Raw genomic sequence first — 9,427 nt, 5'->3', positions numbered from 1 at the left:
TAAAATCAGGGCCATAATCCAGGAAATTATGGTCTGAAATACGCGAATATCTACAGGTACTGAGATATTTTAGATATAAGCATAAACTTCAAGTTTCATAAAATTCGGATAAGAATTGTGTCTTATAGAGAGTCCACAACCTTGGTATTACGTATTTTTACATTATTTGCGTACAAGGACCGGCCATTTTTTTTCCGGCAGTTTTGGTCAGATTTTACGAAATTCGAACTCAACCTTCATTGATGTGTACCGGTGATAATGGTTTTTTTTTTAGGGGGGGGGGGGTAATTGAATACAAATTATGACTTCTAGTGGGACCACAAGCTAAAAATGCGATTTTTCGAACAATCGGGAGCCGTAATCCAATGCAAGATCTTTGTGATATAAAGATAAATTTAAAATTTCATCAAAATCGGATCAAAATTGTGGCCTCCAGATGGTCCACTACCTTGACATACTACATATTTACACTATTTGCGTGCAAGGGGTGGCCATTTTGTCTGGCAGTTTTGGTCCGATTTTCACGAAATTCAAACTCAGCCGCCATTGGGGTGTAACTGTGATATTCAGAGGTTTTGTTTTAAATTAGATAAAAATTGTAAACTCTAGTGGGACCACAAGCTAAGAACGCGATTTTTCGTACAGTCAAGGGCCACAATTCAGGAAATTACGATCCGATATGCGCGAATATCGAAATGAACCAAGATCTGAACTCAACCGACTTTATGGTATATCGGCGATATATTCAAACGTTGTTTCTTTTTTGTTTGTTTTTTTTTTAAATCGGATAGTAATTTGTACCTCTAAAAGTTACCGTCCGACATGAGCGAATATCGACAGGAACCAAGATCTTTGGGTTATAAACATGTTTTTCAAGTTTCATCAAAATCGAATCAAAATTGTGACATCTAGAGGTCCACAACCTTGATATACCATATTTTACACTATTTGCATACGAGGGGCGGCCATTTTGTCCGGCAATTTTGATCCGATTTGATATAGCCAAACGTTTTTTTTTTAAATCGGATAATATTTGTGACCTCTAGAGGGACCACAAGCTAATAACGCGATTTTAGGTAGTCTGGGGCCATATTTCAGACAGTTACAAACCTATATGCGCGAATATCGAAAGGAACCAAGATCTTTGGGTTATAAACATGCATTTCAAGTTTAGTCAAAATTGTGACCTCTGTGTGCACAAGCTAAAAACGTGATTTTTCGAATAATCAGGGACCATCATCCATGAAGTTATGGTCCGATACATGCCAATATCGAAAGGAACCGAGATCTTTAGGGGATAGACCCATATTTCAAGTTTCGTCAAATCGGATAAAAATTGTTACCTGTAGAGTGCCCACAAACAAATTGTGGACGAACGGGCGGACGGACGGGGGCGACGGCATAATACGTCCACATGAAAATGTGGCTGTATAAAAATCGTAAAGTAGAAGAAAACCGGTAACTTGTCTCCGTGTGGGTACCTAGTGGCGTGGGTAAGATTAGAATCAGATTCTGTCTGTTTACTTTTTAAGTCAAAATGGTGAATTAAAAACTATGAGCTTTCAAGTGTGCACAAGAAGTTCCCCTGGAATCCAGTTCAACGTGATTTGGGGTATCTATATATATATTTGTGACTGTCGTTTGTCTGTCTGTCTGTCTGTCTGTCTGTTCGGGGTTGGCGGCTACACTAGGTCTGCCCCGAGTCTGAAATTTGGGGTATAGGGGTAGCTCGGACCGGGGAGTAACATAGGCCAGGTGGCGTTAGTCTACCACTTCCGGTTTCGGAGTTATGACCCCCGAGCGAAGCCGGTCTGTTCGGGGTTGGCGGCTACACTAGGTCTGCCCCAAGTCTGAAATTTGGGGTATAGGGGTAGCTTGGACCGGGGATTAACATAGGCCAGGTGGCGTTAGTCTACCACTTCCGGTTTCGGAGTTATGACCCCCGAGCGAAGCCGGTCTGTTCGGGGTTGGCGGCTACACTAGGTCTGCCCCGAGTCTGAAATTTGGGGTATAGGGGTAGCTCGGACCGGGGAGTAGCATAGGCTAGGTGGCGTTAGTCTACCACTTCCGGTTTCGGAGTTATGACCCCCGAGCGAAGTCTGTCTGTTCGGGGTTGGCGGCTACACTTGGTCTGCCCCGAGTCTGAAATTTGGGGTATAGGGGTAGCTCGGACCGGGGAGTAACATAGGCCAGGTGGCGTTAGTCTACCACTTCCGGTTTCGGGGTTATGACCCGCGAGCGAAGCCGGTCTGTTCGGGGTTGGCGGCTACATTAGTTCTGCCCCGAGTCTGGAATTTGGGGTATAGGGGTAGCTCTGACCGGGGAGTAACATAGGCCAGGTGGCGTTATTCTACCACTTTCGATTTCGGAGTTATGACCCCCGAGCGAAGCCGGGTATCCTGCTAGTTGATTAATAAACGAATAGTGATGACAAATATTTTTGATATGTTGGCGTCTGATGGTCACAATTTTGTTTTATTATTTGTTAGCTTGCTTGATTTTTATTTTTTTTTTTTTTTTGGGGGGGGGGGGGCCAAATCGTGTACATCTGACTATTATTACATCAGTGAAACTAAAACGTAGTATGTCATTATATTCGCCAAAATGACGCTGGAAGTTTCGAGCCCGTAATCCCCCCTCTGCAACCGGGGATTCGAAACAAACATAAGTTGACTCAATGACAAGCCGTATGATACAGCACGCACGTGCTAACCATTCGGCCATCCATATGAGTTTACAGTTTTAAACACGTTTTTACAATTTGGTGTGAAGCATTTCCGTCATGAAAGACCGAATCATACCTATATTCAACGTTCCGCGATGTTTCATTCCGGATCTCTTTAAAAGTAACTAACAAAAGTAAGGTGGGCTACCGAGTCCAACCGATTTTCAGGGCCTGCCGTAAATCAAACAACTCACAACCAGTTTGAATCGCTACCCGCTTTGACCAAGTTCCTATACTTACACAATTTTACTTTAGTCCTGACATTATTACAGAATCATAATGTTGATAAACATAAAAGTTTGCACATAGCATGTGACTCTTTTTAATAAATAATCAAGTTCCATTTTGTTGTCTTTTAGCATAAAAATAAATTCTCTGTACTTTTTTCTTTATAAAAAAAAATAGCGAAACGTTATTGAAATATTAAAAGTCGATATTTAAGTTTCAGATTTAGAATTCAGTTAAGAAGCTGCATATAGGATTAGCCTATATTGAGTGTTATTGTTGACCTCAAACGGGTGGTTTAATCGTGACTCAAGAATATTTGTCTAGAATTACCAGTCTTGTCACCTGTCGCTTTACCTGACACGAGCATGCGCAGAACTAATTTACCTGTGAAGGTACATCCGTTATTTTGGAGATACTTGAAATTTGAAGAATTTTAATGTAATATTATGATCATATAGTGGTTATAATACATAAAACAAGTAGGTTATTTTTATTGATATATTAATTAAATATCCTTCAAGATTTTTATCCAAATGCGTTATGTCATTAAGGATATTGGAGTTTGAAATTCTAACTGCATTAGTCACAACAAATATCGCCATTTTGGATGGGTTATTTACAAATTACTGAATAAATGGCATTATTGTTTGAATGTCTTGTGTATTGTTAGTTGCATCAATATGTCGACTACATTAGCTAATTGCTGACGGTGTAGGCTTCAGGCACAAACCATTTTCTAATTTAAAGATGTTTTCTTTTTTTTGTATGTATCTTCCATACAATATTCTTTACTGCAAACAGATTGTGATAAAAACATCATACATGTACATCGCTTGGGACTATCTAAGCAATAATGTTGTTTCTAAATTGATTTCCACCTTATACAAAAACATGAATCTTCACTTCCTAAAATCTAACTTGAAGTTTGCTGTACATGTACATCAGGGGGGTTGGAGGCTGAATGGTTAGCACGTGCGCGCTATATCATAAGGTCTGTCATTGAGTCAACTGGCGTGGTTTCAATTCCCCGGTTGTACATGACAAGGATTAGGGTCACCTCCTCCCACTGCTAAAGACCCCTATGCGCAAGCTAATTATTGAAATAAAATTTAACCATGTGTTAGTCCCGAAATGACCTAGTTAATTGGTGTCGAGTGGACGTTAAACCCCAATTTCTCTCTCTTTCTCACATGTACATCATTCCTAGCCTATACATCATTCTTAAAGTAAGAATTCCTGAACACAAAGGGCATATGCATGTCCTAGCTTATTCAATTCCATTACTGAAAAACAATAAAACTCATTTACAAATAAAAACAGTCCAGCAAAACATGTTAATATGTGTAAAAGGCTTCCCAAAGGCATGTTGAGAAATTTTGCTCATTATATTATGTCCTATTTCAATAAAATTAAGAATTCCAGAAAGCCTGTCGATTATAGAAGTAGTAAATATGGAATGTATTTTCAGCCCCTATTTTAGACATTTGTTAATCTTGTTTAACATACATATATTTTTTTTTTTTTAGGTCAAAATGTCAGCAGGTTACGGACCAGCACACTACTATGCCGAATCCAGGGCTAGTAGTGTATCGGAACAACCTGTATCTGGAATGGATTTCCAGATGAAGGCCTATCCATCCCAGCAGAGTATTGATACTAGATCATACATGTCGGCCAGTCGAAAGAGTTTATACTCTAATTACACATCATATACGACGCACACCAACATGTCATACATCTTACCCATTGTTACTAATCAGCCGTTATTAGATAGAAGACCACCAGATAACTGGGGATTAGCTTTTTGCTCCCTTTTCTTTAACCCAGTTTTTGGTCTTTTTGCTCTTCTTTTTGCAGGTGAGCCAACAAATTCAATTTACTTCAAAAAGTATTAAGTATCGTATCATTCGCGAAATTTGTCGAAAATGCTATTTTCAGCTCAGAAACATTAGCCATATAAGACACTTGATTAGCCAGGAAGCAGCTGCCACACTTGTGTGTTCTCTGGTTTTCTCAAGGATTGACTACTGTAACAGCTTGTTAGCAGAAACATCTATTGCAAATATTAAAAAACTTCAACTTGTACAAAATACCACAGCTCGAATTGTTACCAGATCATCAAAATACTCTCATATAACTCCTGTTCTGAAATCCCTCCATTGGATGCCAATAAATGAAAGAATTATCTTCAAAAATCCTGTCCTTGACTTATCAGTGTGTAAATGGCTTAGCTCCAAAATACTTATCCGATCTTATGCAAATACATGTTCCCTCATGTAACCGCCGATCAAACAGACTTCTTCAGTTGTGTTGCCCAAGGTGGAAGCTAAAATAATTCGGATACAGATCATTCGAAGTTATTGCACCTAAAGAGTGGAACAATCTACCAGAAATCATTAAATCATCTCCAACTCTCTCTTGTTTTAAATCAAGACTTAAAACCCATCTTTTTGAGAAATGTTATCATGATTAATCGAATTAATTAACTGTATGCGCTGTGAGCATGCCTCTGTGCATGGAGTACTAGGGCCATATAAATGTACATATTATTATTATTATTAAAGTCTAAACTTTGGCTTACTTCATGCTCACTGATTGAAACAAGGTCCAAATTTACAGAATGCTTTATTAACCCACCAACAGGTGTGAAACATGACCTTACCCTTTAAGACAGGTGTTAATAAGTCATTATAATAGTACAAGGTCGAATCAGATGATTGTATGCTGACATTTAGTAATCCTTGATTCTTTATATTTTTTCCGACCAGAAAATCATTAATCCCTTTGTCTTTGTATGTCCATGAGCTCAGCTGATGAATGGAATGTGACCGGTTCCATGAAATCAAAGAATTTTTTCAACATTTAAAAGATAGCATTCCAGAACACACACAAAACATTAATTAGAATCTGAATAGCTTCCTGGTTGCCAAATTCGGATATTTCACACAGACCTGTGTGAATCTTACCAAACAAAACCTTTGAGCTGAGTATTAGGTCAATTGAAGTACTTACTTGGTTAATCTGATGTTTTATTGTCCCCACCTTTCCAAAAAAAGCAGGGGACTATTAAAATGTGTCAACACGTTTTGGGACAGACTACTACTTGTTAGTTGTGTTTTACGTCCGCTTCCACCGAGGTGATATCGCAGACAATGTTCAATCTTGACATAGGTTGTCCATTTGGGGAATGCCAAGACCAAGTCGAGACTTTGGGACACTATAATTTAACCTCACTATTGGCTTCTTTTATTTCCAACTAAATTTGTATATAATGAGATACTAAGCTAATGTCGGGTTATATACTTATTTTGAATTTTATATTTTTTGCTTAAACTGCCTCTGAGCACAAAATTGGTGTTGACAGAAATAAATCAACACATCAAATCTAATACAATAATTTTATTTTGTTCGATACAGAATCTAGTCATTTATACAGTTTTTGCTGATTTCAGGTAATAGGTTTGTCTTGTGCAATTGTTTGTGTGTGGTGCAGTCCACCTGCACTTACTATAGTATATATTGTATTTTCCCTGGATTCAATATATCTCTAGTTACAAACAATTTATGTTTAAATTCCTATTCTCTTTTATAGAACAATCGAAGATTTACTTCACCAAATGTAATTACAAGAAAGCGTCACAGTATGGATCCTATGCAAAAGGTGCTGCATGTGGTGGTATTTTTACATCAATTATCTTGTTGTTATGGATCATCGCCATGGCTATACATCATTATGAGATGTTTAATTAATGTACTCCTCTGACAAAACAAATGTTTATCTCTTTTATTAATCAAAGAAATGACAATGATGAAATGGTCATAAGGTATAGAACTTGTATAATTCATATACATTATGATATTTGTTAAATAAAATTGTTTTAACATTGATTGGGATTGTTAACGCCTTCTATGTTGATTTTTAATCTGCATTTCCAATACATATTGTTTATTAATCTTGCCTTAAATACATATTCAAAAAATATTCAAGTCTAATGTTCAACAAATTTAAGGTGAATGTTCAAATTTTATTTTCACAAATTTGTATTATAAATTCACATGGTATCTTTTGAATAATTGTCTTTTTGCAAAGTTGCATCACATAGCTTTTATATTCAGGAATCTCTAATTATATGTATAGTACCATACATGTAGCAGGTACCTATTCTTTTAGCTTTCACAACAGTAAGCAGATCAGTATCATTCTATACACCGGGAATTTTTAAAAAATATGAATTGTGTGATTTTGAGACGGAAAAAAGCATCATTTAACTTAGATGATCCATATTTGAAAATATTAAGAAGTGAATTTTATGGTATTTAATGTATATAAAAAAACTTTATAATCATTCCAGTTAATATAATATTCCATATTCATATAGTAATCATACATATCTTATAGTACAATGTACATGTATATGTTAACTCCAGAAATTAGTTACATTGATTTTGTAGATGTATTCTCATAAAATACATATAAAATTTAGGCAATTTATATGTATATTTTTATTACTGAAAATAATTTTATCATATTTTTATATTTCAATCATTTGTATATAAACCCAGTTTCATAATTTTTAATAAATATATTAGAACTGTGCTCTTTTTTTTTTAATACTCTGTTTTAATTAATCAAATTCTTAGAACGCCCAAGTATAATTGCTCCCTGGACACCCACTGAGTCCTTCCCCTGGTCCAATCAACATCTGCTTGCCTAACTCGCAATGAAGCCCACTCCCCCACCCCTTTTGAAAAAGGCTGGGTTCATCCAGTCTATTTCATTCCAATTTAATATTTTGTTGGTTTATACTACATTATACATGTATTTGAACCACTAAATTGTCATTGTGAGATATTTTTAGATTTTACGTACAACTCTGATTTTAATTAGGCATGTTTCCTCACACTCTAAATTAATTCAAGGACAAGTGGTAAGCCGTAATAGGTAATTGTGTTTTGCTGTCTACTAAGTAGGTTTTAACTCCACTTGACTATGATTGATGTGGTTAATGCAATAAATTAAGTTAATGCAATAATGGTGTCTGTTTCCATACAGAAAATTCATATTACAGAAATTCTGGCTTAGTGTTAGTGCAACCTAAACCCAATCCTTTGGAGGTTAAACTCGGTTATGTGGAAATTTCAAAACTCCCCATTCGATCGTTCCTTGAGGCTAAACGTCTGATTCCACCTTTGATGATATCGCAGACAACCTCCCAAAGACCAGAATTGGTTATATACACTGTGAGAGAAAAATTGGTGGTCTGCATCCAATACATTTCCTCGGTTGTTTCCCTTTAATCGGGTCTAAATTGGACGCTGGCGCAAAACTCAGAGAGAAATGGAGTTTAATGTCCATTCGACACAAACTAGGTCATTTCGGGACTAACATATGGTTCAATTTTATTTCAATAATTCGCTTGCGCGTCTATAGGCGTGGGAGGACCCGGAGAAAACCCACGAGGTTAGACCTGCAGGCGACCCTACTACTTGTCACGTACACCCGATGAATCGAAACCATGCCAGTTGACTCAATGATAGACGATATGATGCAGCGCGCACATGCTAACCATTCAGCCATCCAACCAGACAACAGATCAGAGAGAGAAGCGCATGTGTTAGACCACTTTTGACTTAACCAAGGGACAAGTTTAACGAATGTTCAATGAAATTTACACAGAATACCTCTTATATGAATATGATATAGTAATGAAGTGAAACATATTTCAGCTCTCGGGTAAAAGATCACTACGTTGTCAAAAGCTGTGGGAGGTTCGCAACAGCATCTGCAGTACGTTCTCGTGGCGGGAAATGTTCCGGGGAGAACCAGACAACCGATCCGCGAGTGAAGAATATCAGCTAACCTATCACAAACTGTTACATCTGAGGGATGTACCTATGTTTGCTCGTGTAACAGGTTTCAAGGACCGGAGGATTGTAGATGATCCCATGGCATTGAACCCTATTCACATGACCAGCATGGCTACACATGCCAAATTGATTACCATTATATCTTTTAAATTATCAATGGATGAAATGTTAGAATTGCATATGTAGCCATTGTTCGACAGGTGCGTCTCTTCGCTGTCAACTATTTTAAATGACCGCTGATTATCAGATTTTCTTCCATCGTTGGTTACTTGAACGTGCCAAATAGGTTATTTTGGTCAAAAATATTTTAGAAATCAGACCACACATATTGCCATCGGTATTTAGACACCGATCAGTGTATAGAAACATTTGGAAGTTTTAATGGAGAGTTATTGAAAATCAGGAGACTACATGCATTCCATATTGAAATCTCCCGAAGGAGAAGATGACATATATATATTTATTTTATGATCAGTAGTGGAATACCGCGTTTTATCAGTGAAATAAAAGTGTTATTCCACTGGCTAGTTGTATTTACCTAAAATGATTGTAAAATATAAATATAAGTTTTCTTGCTTCTCGATGAAATAAAATATGTTATTCACT

At 37.0% G+C, this 9,427-nt stretch overlaps 1 long non-coding RNA gene across 1 annotated transcript; it reads left to right on the top strand.

Moving 5' to 3' along the window:
* The first annotated feature begins 3,294 nt into the window (after positions 1-3,294).
* Positions 3,295-4,810, top strand: LOC126821509 (uncharacterized). Its single transcript, XR_007680422.1, has 2 exons — positions 3,295-3,432; positions 4,480-4,810. It is a non-coding gene; the product is annotated as an uncharacterized LOC126821509 (long non-coding RNA).
* Positions 4,811-9,427: the final 4,617 nt, after the last annotated feature.

Source organism: Patella vulgata, chromosome 5 (genome assembly GCF_932274485.2).
Source record: "Patella vulgata chromosome 5, xgPatVulg1.2, whole genome shotgun sequence".
Lineage (NCBI taxonomy): Eukaryota > Metazoa > Mollusca > Gastropoda > Patellidae > Patella > Patella vulgata.
This window is presented reverse-complemented; position numbering and strand designations above follow the sequence as displayed.